The sequence below is a fragment of the Benincasa hispida genome, chromosome 4 (assembly GCF_027475165.1).
Source record: "Benincasa hispida cultivar pf3 chromosome 4, pf3_genome.v1.1, whole genome shotgun sequence".
Taxonomy (NCBI): domain Eukaryota; kingdom Viridiplantae; phylum Streptophyta; class Magnoliopsida; order Cucurbitales; family Cucurbitaceae; genus Benincasa; species Benincasa hispida.
Genome location: NC_143481.1, coordinates 15,125,103 through 15,136,346, shown reverse-complemented (window position 1 = coordinate 15,136,346; position 11,244 = coordinate 15,125,103). Strand labels below are relative to the sequence as shown.

General features: G+C 39.1%; 1 pseudogene across 1 annotated transcript; it reads left to right on the top strand.

The window, feature by feature from the left end:
* The first annotated feature begins 437 nt into the window (after positions 1-437).
* LOC120075333 (putative pentatricopeptide repeat-containing protein At3g15130) lies at positions 438-10,536 on the top strand (annotated as a pseudogene). Its single transcript, XR_016529266.1, has 3 exons — positions 438-2,672; positions 10,222-10,304; positions 10,398-10,536. The product of XR_016529266.1 is annotated as a putative pentatricopeptide repeat-containing protein At3g15130 (transcript).
* The last annotated feature ends 708 nt before the right edge of the window (positions 10,537-11,244 follow it).

Here is an 11,244-nt window from a genome sequence, read left to right as displayed (position 1 = left end):
AGTTAAAGGCAATAATGTATTAGGTACTTGACGAGGAGGTGACTAGATAGTCGCTTCTGTTGAGTGACATGTTTTTAAGATGTTGAATGATTAAAAAAAACATTTGACTTTATAGTTTTGAATTCAAAAGCAACATTTTAGCGAGAGGATGGAGCGAGAAGCTAGAGGAATAATCTGAACAAAGTAAAACATCGAAGAAAAAATTACAGTTGTATCCGATGAAGAACAAGAAAAAAGAGTGAAATACTAGAGCGAGAAGCAAGAGAATGAGCGTGAAACAAGAAACGAGAGCGAGAAGTTAGAGTGAGAAATGAGAATTCGTCTGTGCGCCAGATTCTCACATACGATTTTGAGATAATAGGGTACTTTCACATGCACTTGACATAAGCAAAAGGTCATTGTTGAATCAAATTTAAACCTGGGCCAAATCTCATTTGCGCTGAATAAAAACCCCGACAATCTTGTTCTTTATGAACAACTAACCGGCTATTTTTTGGTCCCTTTGGATCAAACCTCTCCAAGTTGTAGAGCTAGAGAGCCCTTGTTCGGGGATCGGAGAAGCTGAAACTGTGATGCAAAAGGTAAGGAAATTCGCCTCCTTCGTCCGAACTATTACAACTGCAACATCCGAATTTCTAGCCACGACATCACCAATCCATTTACCACAGCCATACTCGCATTTGGGTGTGCATGCTCGTGATGTCATTTACCTTAAGAATCGAGAAATCAATATACTTATAAGACTGGGCCATCTTAACTCTGCCATTAAGTTGTTCGATGAAATGCCTCTTCATGACGTCGTTACTTACAATTTGCTAATTTCTGGGTGTCTTCGCAATGGGCATCCAGAGCGCGCATTTGGTCTATACAGCCAAATGGTTTTACGAGGGATTAGAGAAAGTGCGTCAACATTTACTTCACTCTTGGGTACTTGTAGCAACATGGATTTTTTCAAAGTAGGGAGTCAAATTCACTGCAGGGTTGTTTTTTTTGGGTTTACCTTGAATTTGTTTATTGCCAGCTCTCTAATTGATTTCTTTATGAGAATGGGTCTTGATATTGTAGCTTTGAAGCTGTTTGATGAGTTGCCGCAACGAAATATAGCTGTTTGGAACTTGTTGCTTTGTCGGTACTGTGAACTGAGCCAATTCGAACAGCTTCTGGGTTTTTTTCTCGAAAATGCAATTAGAAGGCGTAGAGCCAAATGGTCTTACGTTTTGCTATTTTCTTCGAGGATTTGGTAGCGAGAGGCTCTTAGATGAAGGGAAGCAACTACATACCCGTGCTGTTAAGATCGGATTTGTTGAATCAAATATCTTTGTTCCAAATGCTTTGGTGGATTTCTACTCTGGTTGCAGAAGTTTAACAGAAGCAAAAAAAGCATTTGAATGTATACCATTAGACGATGTTATTTCCTGGAATTCGATTGTTGTAGTTTATGCAGACAATGGTTTCTTGTCAAAATCACATGAGTTGTTTTCTCGTTTTGGGGGAAAAGGCCCTCAATTTGGTCGTTAATGGCTCTTTTGAATTTATCTAGTCGGACAAGGAATATCCAGTTGGGGAAACAGATTCAATCTTGTGCTCTGAAACTGGGTTTTGCTCATGAGAGTAGCCACCTTCAATCGGCTTTGATAAATATGTATGGCAAATGCCTTGATATTGAGAGTTCAGTGGCCGTGTATGAAAGTATTTCTGTGAGAACTTTGGAGTGTTGCAACTCTTTAATGACATCTTTGCTACACTGTGGTGCCATTGACAATGTGATCGAGATGTTTGGATTGATGGTTGACGAGAGAATTGGACTTGATGAGGTTACTTTGTCCACGACATTAAAAGCACTATCAACGTCTTCTCTATCAGACTTGACCAGATGTAGATTGCTCCACTGTTGTGCCATAAAATCAGGCTTTGAATATAATTCCGTGGTTTCTTGTTCTTTAATGGATTCTTATTCAAAGTGTGGTCATGTTGAGCTCTCTTGCAAAATTTTTGAGGAAATCCATTCCCCCGGTGTCATTTGTTTCACCTCAATCATCAATGGATATGCCCGAAATGGACTGGGGAAGGAGGGTGTTCAAATGCTCAAGACGATGATCCAGAAAGGCCTGAAACCTAACAAAGTGACTTTCTTGTGTGCATTGATAGGGTGCAACCATTCAGGACTTGTCGAAGAAGGAAGATTTGTGTTTGAGTTGATGAAAACCCTTCACGGAATTGAACCAGAATGGAAACATTATTCATGCATGGTCGATCTTCTTGGTCGTGTAGGTCTGCTGGATGAGGTTGAAAAGTTGATTCAAAAGGTGCCTGAAAGGGTCAACGGTGTAATCTGGAGCTCCATGTTAAGAAGTTGTAGAATCCCTGGAAATGAAACAATCGGAAGGAAAATTGCAAAGTCGTTGGTGGACCTTGAAACTGAAGATCCTGCCATTCTTTTGCAGGCTTCAAACTTCTATTCTGATATTGGATATTTTGAAACTTCAAAGCAACTTAGAGAAATTGCATTGACAAAAAAAGTGATCAGAGAAATTGGTCACGGTTTAATTGAGGTAAAAAGTCATTGTTAACTGGGGACTTCCACTTGGTGGAATCAATAGCTCGGATAAACTCCTACAACTGAGCGCAGTGATGCCTGCCACCTGGAGGTTTCTTTCTTGGATCTTTGGAAGGTAAGTAAAAGATTAATCAATCCTTACTTGCTTACAAGTTGATTTCAAGCCATTTTATGGCCTTATTCCTTGACACGGGGTTGCCTGATGTTACTCGATACTGAGGAAAAATTGCACGTGCTAGTATGTAGTATCTATAGATAGGATCCCTTTAGCAGATGAACATATTTTTCTCCTTAGTGGTGAATATTTTTTTTTTTATAAGAAATATAAACTTATATTCAAATAGTGGAGATAAAAAAAGAACAACCTAGGGCAGGGGTAGAGGTTCTCCCCACCCCAAAGAGCTAGGATATAAAGGTCTTCCAATTGTTAAAAATCATAAAAAGGTTGTAATTACAAAATAACTTGGTGTAATTTGTGCACCACCAAGAAGTGTGTTGAACAACAGTCCAAAAAGAATCAAAAGAAATAGACTTATCTTCGAAACTTCTATTATTCCTCTCTTTCCAAATACACCACAAGAGGGAACTAGAAGCGCAACTCCAAATGACCTTCCCTCTAACAACAAAGGCTCTACACTCGAGGCCATCAACCATCCAATCGTCAATTTTGTTAGGGAGGCAAAAATCAAGACCAAAGGTTCAAAATGGGAGGGACCACCCATTGGAGGTAAACTCACAGTGCAAAATCAAGTGGTCAAGGGACTATTCACTTTTCATACAGAGGCAACATATAGAAGGGCTGAGAGAGGAATGATGAAGCTTCATTTGAAGTTTGTCATGAGTATTAAGACTTCTATAAGCAAGAGACCAAAGGAAGAACTTCATCTTCTTTGGAATCTTAGGCTTCCAAACAGTTCTCACCAGAGCAAAAGTGAAGGAAGAGGTGCACTTCACGATGTTAAAAAAGGTGGCCTTTGTAGTGAATTTTTCGGAGGCCTCTAAGTTCCACTTGGGACTATCCCGACGATTTTGAGGAGCTCAGGAGTTCAAAATTTCTAGAATAGCAACCATGCCATCGATCTCTCCATCAAGGAGGTTCCTCCTAAGCCCAAAATCCAAGACTGACTGGTAGAGTTCCAGCAATCTACTACAATGACATCATTCTTTTGGGATTGGGAGAAGATATTGGGGAATTTTTGGGCCAGGGACATATCAACACATCAATTGTCTTTCTAGAACTGAATAGCTTTCCCATCACCCAAAATGAAAGTTGTGAAGTTGAAAAACAGATCTTTATGGTTAAAGATTCTTGCCCACAGACTCGAATTCCTTCCTCTTCTATGCTTTTTTGTGATCCGACCAAAATGATCAAAACCATAGATAGCCACAATAATGCGTCTCCATAAAGCATTCTCTTTATGACAAAAGCGCCAGAGCCATTTTATGAGGAGAGCAATGTTTTTTTTTTATGAAGCGACTCTATACCAAGGCCATCGTATATAGTAGGGAGGGAGGTATAGTTCCAGTTGACAAGGTGGGAAACAGGGTTACGATGACCTCCATTCCACACAAAGTCTCAAATGATCTTTTTCAGGTTATTTATAACTTTGACCGGGGCCTGCATAAGGAAGAAGAAATAACGTGGGAGACAATAGAGAACAAGCCAAAGTCAACCCGCTGCCTTTTGAGAGAGAGATTCCTCTCCATTCGTCCACTTTTGACTTAAACCTCTCCTCAAGATTTCTCCAAGCTTCCTTCGCACTGTGAATCCCACCAATAGTCTCAACTCTGCAGTCGAAATTAATAGCATGACAGCCCCGAACCCAAAAGAAACAAGTTAACAACAATCCACCACGCCTTAAGGTTGCCATCCCACGAACAAAAGAGAAGAGTATCGTCTGCAAACTTTAGATGTGTTAACTCAACATTCAAGTTTTTAAAAGAGAAGCCTTTTATACACCTCCTTTCATTGTAGTACTGAATAAGACAACTCAAAGCATCCCCCACAATCGTGAAAAGAAAAGAAGCAAGGGAGTTTCCCTAACATAGGCCCCTTTTAGCCAGAATTTTACCACGAGGTTGTCCATTAACAATAATAGAAAAATTGGTTTTAGAAAGACAGCCCCAAATCCACCTCCTTTATCTCCTGCCAAACCCTTTTGAGTTTCAAAATCATGTTAAGGAAAGCCCATTCCACCTTATCATAAGCCTTCCCGAGGTCAAGTTTCAAAAGGGCGCCTCTGTTTCCAGTCACTTGCCACTCCTCTAAGGATTCGGAAGCTGTAAGGATAGCATCAAGAATATGCCTCCTCCACAAAGACCGGTTGAGACTCATACACAATGGAGGGAAGCACTTTCTTAAGCCTTGTAGCAAGCACCTTAGAAATGATTTTATAGAGGAAGGTAACCAAACTGATTGGTCTAAAATCGTTTACCCAGGAGGCCTTTTTCTTCTTTGGAATAAGACAAATATAGGTTTCATTGCAATGCTTGTTAATAGTACCATTTTTTAAAAAATCTAGGAACACGCCTACTAAGTCGGATTTTAGAACGTTCCAAGATTTTTTATAAATTTCAGAACAAGCACTTTCATACTTCTTGTGGTGTGGCCTCTAGAGCTCTTTTCATATATCCATCTTAGCACATTGAAGTTGCCCCAACACACCCAAAATTACTACAAAGCCCATCTAAATCAATTAACTCCTGCCAGAACTTGTCTCTATTTTTGTAGGAAGAGGGATCATAGACACCTGTGATCCAGCCATGGAAGTCAATGTTAGTTCTACAAAGAATTGAGAGAGAGAACTGACCTTGAATAGAGTCAATCAACGAAACGGAGTCCTCCTTCCACATGATTAAGATACCTCCCGAGGAGCCAACCACATCTTAAGCCACCCAGTCAATGTGACGGTTACTCCAAATCGATTTCACCATCTTTCTATCGACACCACTAATTTTAGACTCTTGAAGAATAACCACGTTCGGTTTGTATTTTACCAACAGGTCTTTGACTAGATTTCTTTTGAGGCGAACATTCAGACCTCTTACATTCCAAGAAAGAACTAACATGGAGAAACATTGAGGCCCTTTGAAGTACTAGTTTTAGCCGCTAACGCTTCCTTTTCCTAGCTACTAATTAAGGCTTTCACTTCTCTGCTAAGCTTATTGTTTGAGGCCCCTCCCTTCCTTTGCGTCTTCCCCTTCTACGTGATGGCACGAATGCACAAATTATGTTTTAACAAAGTCTCAAAGAGGAAACGGGTTTTGAGAGGCTATAGGCTCAAGCTCCGTTGCACTTTCCACACCTGTCGTATCCTCAAGAGTAGTCTGAAGAGGAGAGGTATGACAAACCTTGACAAGTTACTGCTCCCCAATCTCAATCCTCTGATCGGGCCTTTCGTGAAAAACATTTTAGAGATCTAAAGGGGTATCTGACATGTCCTCCTCAATAGGGGCAAAAGGATTTTCCGAAATCAAATTGCCAGGGCTTGAAAGCGTAATTTCTGAAGGAGCGCTTGTGGTGGTTGTTGGTGCCATTGGAGCTTTGGGGCTTTGGGGAGGAAACCTCCCCTACGCTCGTTGAACAGATGATCCCTTTTCTGAGAAAGGTATAGACTTCGTTTTTTCATCAAACTTAATTCCCTTAGGCTTTTGGGATTTAGGATTTGGGTTTATAGTTTTATTGGGCTTAGAAAAATGGGTCGCCATTCTATTCTTACCAGTCAACGAGGGAATGGCATTCTCATAATGCTCTTTGGGGCTGTAAATTTACTAGGTCTTTTGTCATCAGTCTGAATATGGGCCTTCCCCTTCTTTTTAGCATCAGCCCAACTCGCACCAAGGCCCAGGCCCACTCCTAACTCTTTGGGTGCCAAATTTGAACGATCCCTTTCACCATGTGGTTTTGCTTTGTCTTAGAAAAAACTCTGGCTTTTTGGACATTGTAGCTGGGTTTGATTCTTGAACTTTCATATTTGTTCTACTTCGATCATATGTTATAAATATGATACTGGGATAAACACTATATTCTCAAAACCAAATATGCCTTATTTTATGAATCTTATATTGGAAACTAATCAATTAGAAGTAAGTATAATAATTTAAGCACGAGATACAAGCAACTTTAACATTGAAAATTGTACGTAACACAATGTGAGGAGTAAAAAATTATGAACTGAAATCAGAATCTCCATTATACTCAATAATCGGTTACAATGAGTTCTCCCTAATCGCAACTACATACAGGTATACACAATAGATATCTCAAGACAATAAACCTCGATATATCGCCGTACGACAGACCTGATTAGCTATTGTCACATTAACTGTTAGACACACCTTAGATCTTTCCACGCGCTAAATGTCTATTGGGTTCAGGTCCGAGCCTTTGGGTCCCTTGTAAAAATGTTCAGCTTGCTTCGATGAGAAGGAGCCATGGATACCGACGACTCTATTGATAAGAAGGTTGGCATCTTGAAAAGTTACCACCTGCACAAGAAAGTTTCATATCCATTTATGAGCTCGACAAGAATGAAACCACAATAATTTCCTTTGGCTTTAATGGCAACTTCCAAGCAATCATTGAGACTTGAGTTCTCATCAGCCAAGTCAATAAAACCATAAAACATGTCATCAACCGCTTTAAACACCCTTTTGTTCCATAAATGCAGGGGGATAAGCTTGATCCATCCTCCATAAGAAGATATTACTCGCATTCTTCCGAGTTTTTCCACATCCCACCTCTCCATTTTTAGCGTCAGTGGCCCATAAGTAGCCCATCCTTTGTTCATTGTGAAGAGCTTCGCCATATATGGGGTAGGGCATTTGAGAAGGACTTTATCGGGATGAAAAAGGATTAAAGATAAAGGAGCATTGTGTCTGCATCTGAAGGACATCTAGGACTCTGCTCCAATCGTCGTAGAAATCACGTTTGGTGACTACCGGGGTTTCTTCCCAGCAAATGTGTCTGATCTCTTTTTGTCAGCACTTTTGTAATCGTTGTTCGCGAGAGTAGAGAACATAAAGCCTAAAGATGGGTGGTGCGATGATGGGACCAGACTTCTGGTAACATTGGCGAACGAATGATCATCTTTTTTACCCTTTTGGGAAGGTCTTGTGCTCTCCTTTCCATTCAAAAAGTCGATTAGCAGATTTCTAAACCATCCCCATCCTTTAAAGTCCACTCCAAATGGAATAACAAGGTCACCTATTTCCCCGAGTTCAATACTTTTGTTATCTCCAAAAAGCTTCCTCTTTCATTTGTTATTTTCTGGATCCAAATAAATCATCTGTAGCAGGACTTTCGAAAGAACTTTTGGGGCTTGGGAGCTTGCAACACTTCCTCTAAAGAGTCAATTACCTAGACGAAAATGCTTTATTCTCTAGTGATCGTGAATGTTTTGTCCCGGTGGGATTCGGTTAGATGGACCACTTGGCCTCTGCTTTGCCTGTCAAACTCACATGTGAAGTGCTTGTGGTCTATCTTAGTTGAGAGTTTTCTTGCAGCAGTCATCTCTTCCACCGCCAACAATTGCTCTTTCACATTTTTGCCGGCTTGAATGAAAAACTATTCTTGATGGAATACAGTGCCGGCAATTGGCAGCGGCAACGTGAAATTTTCGGCAGACCATGCCTATCACCTCCAGAACAGACAACTAATGTATCAAACCTTCAACCGTAGTGATATTGCTACTGAGTGCAGCCTCGTGTATGAGCAGATGGCAAGATAGCGAGTGTTACTTGGTGAAAAGCGGTATATACGTCACCGCAACAGTTCTAATCCTCATCTCAACATGCTTAACCATAGGCTCTGTCGTAACAGTTCAGATCAACGAATCTAGAAAATCTACCACACTGCCAAAATGGAAAAAAACGTTCAAACAGTAGAGAAAAATAAAAGTGTCACAACAGCAATGACAACAACAACGGCGGTGATCGGCAGCCTGCAGTACAGCTGGCCACCGAGAGGTGTGCAATGCGTTAGTGTGGTGAGTTGGGATTACTTGGGCGACCTAACATAATGAATATTATTATGCGTTAACAACTGCTACATGTCTACCAATTCTCATAGTTAAATTTCCATTGCTCAATCTGTTTAGTTATAAGTAGAAGTAGCGCATAATCCTTTAACTTTTGTCTTTTTACTTTTATTTATCGCCTCAAACGCATTACTTCACAAACATTATTGAGTTACAAGTCTTTGTGTTCGACCTCGGATCACCCCGGGAAACTTGCGTTTCCGTTATACTTGGCGAGAAAGCGAGAAAACTTGTGACAAGAACGCATGGTCATCGCATACATGCTAAAATGCATATTGTATATTTTCTAGTCCAACGCATGACCATCGACGCATGGAGATCAACGCATAACATAAGATGCATATTTATTTTCCTCTCCTTTTCCGACAACACTCTCTCCTATCCAAAAATAAATAACATCATCCATCTACTTACATGAGTGGAAAGAAAAGAGGGGGAGGGAGTTCCCTCCCTTATTTAAATTAAAATAACAATTAATATATATATATATATATATATATATAAACTATATGTTATATCAAATATAACCTATAAATTATATTTTTAATATTGTATCATATACAATATAACCTATAGTTTCTTTTTTCTCTCATATGGCATTTAATATAAATCCTATTTATATCAAATTTAACAATTATGAATCTAATTCATATAATTAATATTTGAATCTTATTTAAATATTTATTTCCTCTCATATTGTATAAATACATTATATCAATTATATCATATATAACTAAAATAACTTAATTATATCATATATAATTAAATCTCTCTTTTAATTTGAACCATTCAAATTAATCCAAAAACTTATTCTCATTTAATCCTATTGAGCTACCAAGGGGACCTCATGAACCTGTAGCTTGAAGCTCCAACGGTATTTGAATAATTAATCAAACTCTTTAATTAAATTATTCACCATCAGTTAACTGTCGAGCACTCAACTAAAGACTGACAGTTGCACTCTTCGCACCACAAATATATTTCCATGTCCATAGGATATAACCAATCAACAGTATAATAACCCTTCATAAATTGCTTGTAAGTACAACTAAACCAAAATTACCGTTTTACCCCTGTAGTTACATCTAACTCCTTAAGTATCACCGATACCTCTAATGAACAAAAGATTATAGTCCAACTATGACTAAACCCCTCTCGAGCCAGGAGAGGGTGTGGCGCCATATTGTTCAAGCCACAGAATCAGTCCTTAAGGGAGCAATTTATCTACTTACCCCGACCTCAGGGAATGAGTGAATTCCTTCTTATGTAGCTATGTTCCCAACTCCCCAATCAGACGAATCCCCAAAATGCAAGAATCATTGACGAAGCTCCTCACGATGAACAAGGGATTGCATATATATCTTCATCAGTGGTGAATATTATTAGTAGCTTCATGTTTGCATCTCAGTTAGAAGTTCGCGTCTGAGTGGTACATGTTATATCTTTTTCGTTGTTGTCATGTACAAGTCAGTTATGTATTTGATATGGAAGATACTAGGAAATGTAGCTATTTAGTTTTTGGTTTTGTTTATCCAACGTATTCTATCTTATTTCCATCACTCTGTAAACATTAGCTCGATGCACAAAAATTGTGGCACCAGTTGATTCTCTCAGTTGGATTTGTAGGTTCCCTCGGCTGAGCCGTGAGATATTTCCTTAATGGGGTTGCATTGGAGGATCCGATGCCATTAGTGGTTCAGGAAGCAATGGTGAGCAGCGTCATTGTGTATATAATACAAGAGAAATACATCCAACATTTTTGTCTGAATGTTTGATAGTGCTCTCCCCCTTTTGCTTTGCAGAGGACAATCTACAGCAAAAATTATTTCAAACAAAAACGAGGGATCTAATATTGGAGAATTGGGCCACCAAAGACAAATGATCTTCGGTCGAGATATTGGCCATGGATTCAAGTTCCAATCCAAAGCTAGATGTGTAGAATATATGAATATTGAAAACATTTAGCCATAAGGCCCATAAAATGGAAATGGAAAATTCTAGCGACCAGTCATTAACAAAGCACAATCTAAGCACTTAAGCTAAAATCATTTGACCGAGAGGCAATTGAAATAAACAAGTGTATTAAAATACATATTACTATCAAAGAGTCTACGGACTGGGTGGGAAGAATTGTATTTTGGCTTGAAGAAGGTCAGAGGCGTCCCTGTCAAAACCATACTTTGAAATAGGCTTGAAGGCACATTGTAGACTACGTACAATGTCAAAATAGGCTTCATTTCACAATTTGTCGATGTGAACAATGATAAAAGCTAGATGTGAATTCCTTAAATCTATACTTGAACAACGTCTCCATAAAACTTAATTTTAAGGCTGAAGGACAAAGAATCATTGTAACTGAAGAATAGATTAACAGTAGGTTCCTAAATGAACCTTGTGGAGTCATTGCATAAAATTGGGAGTTTTCTATAAGAACACTAAATAAGAGAATAATCGTCATGAAAAGTAGACATTGCCCTTGTATTGGATTTTGGAAAATCCTTGAGAAGGGAAGAGGATTTTGGGACTGGGATGCGATCCATGTTCTTAAGAAAGAGAGAAGATTGAAATGACAAAGGTTGAGTAGGTATTCATAAGTCTTAATAGGTGTTTAAGGTACTGAGTTGGTTATTATAGTTTAGGCGGGACGAG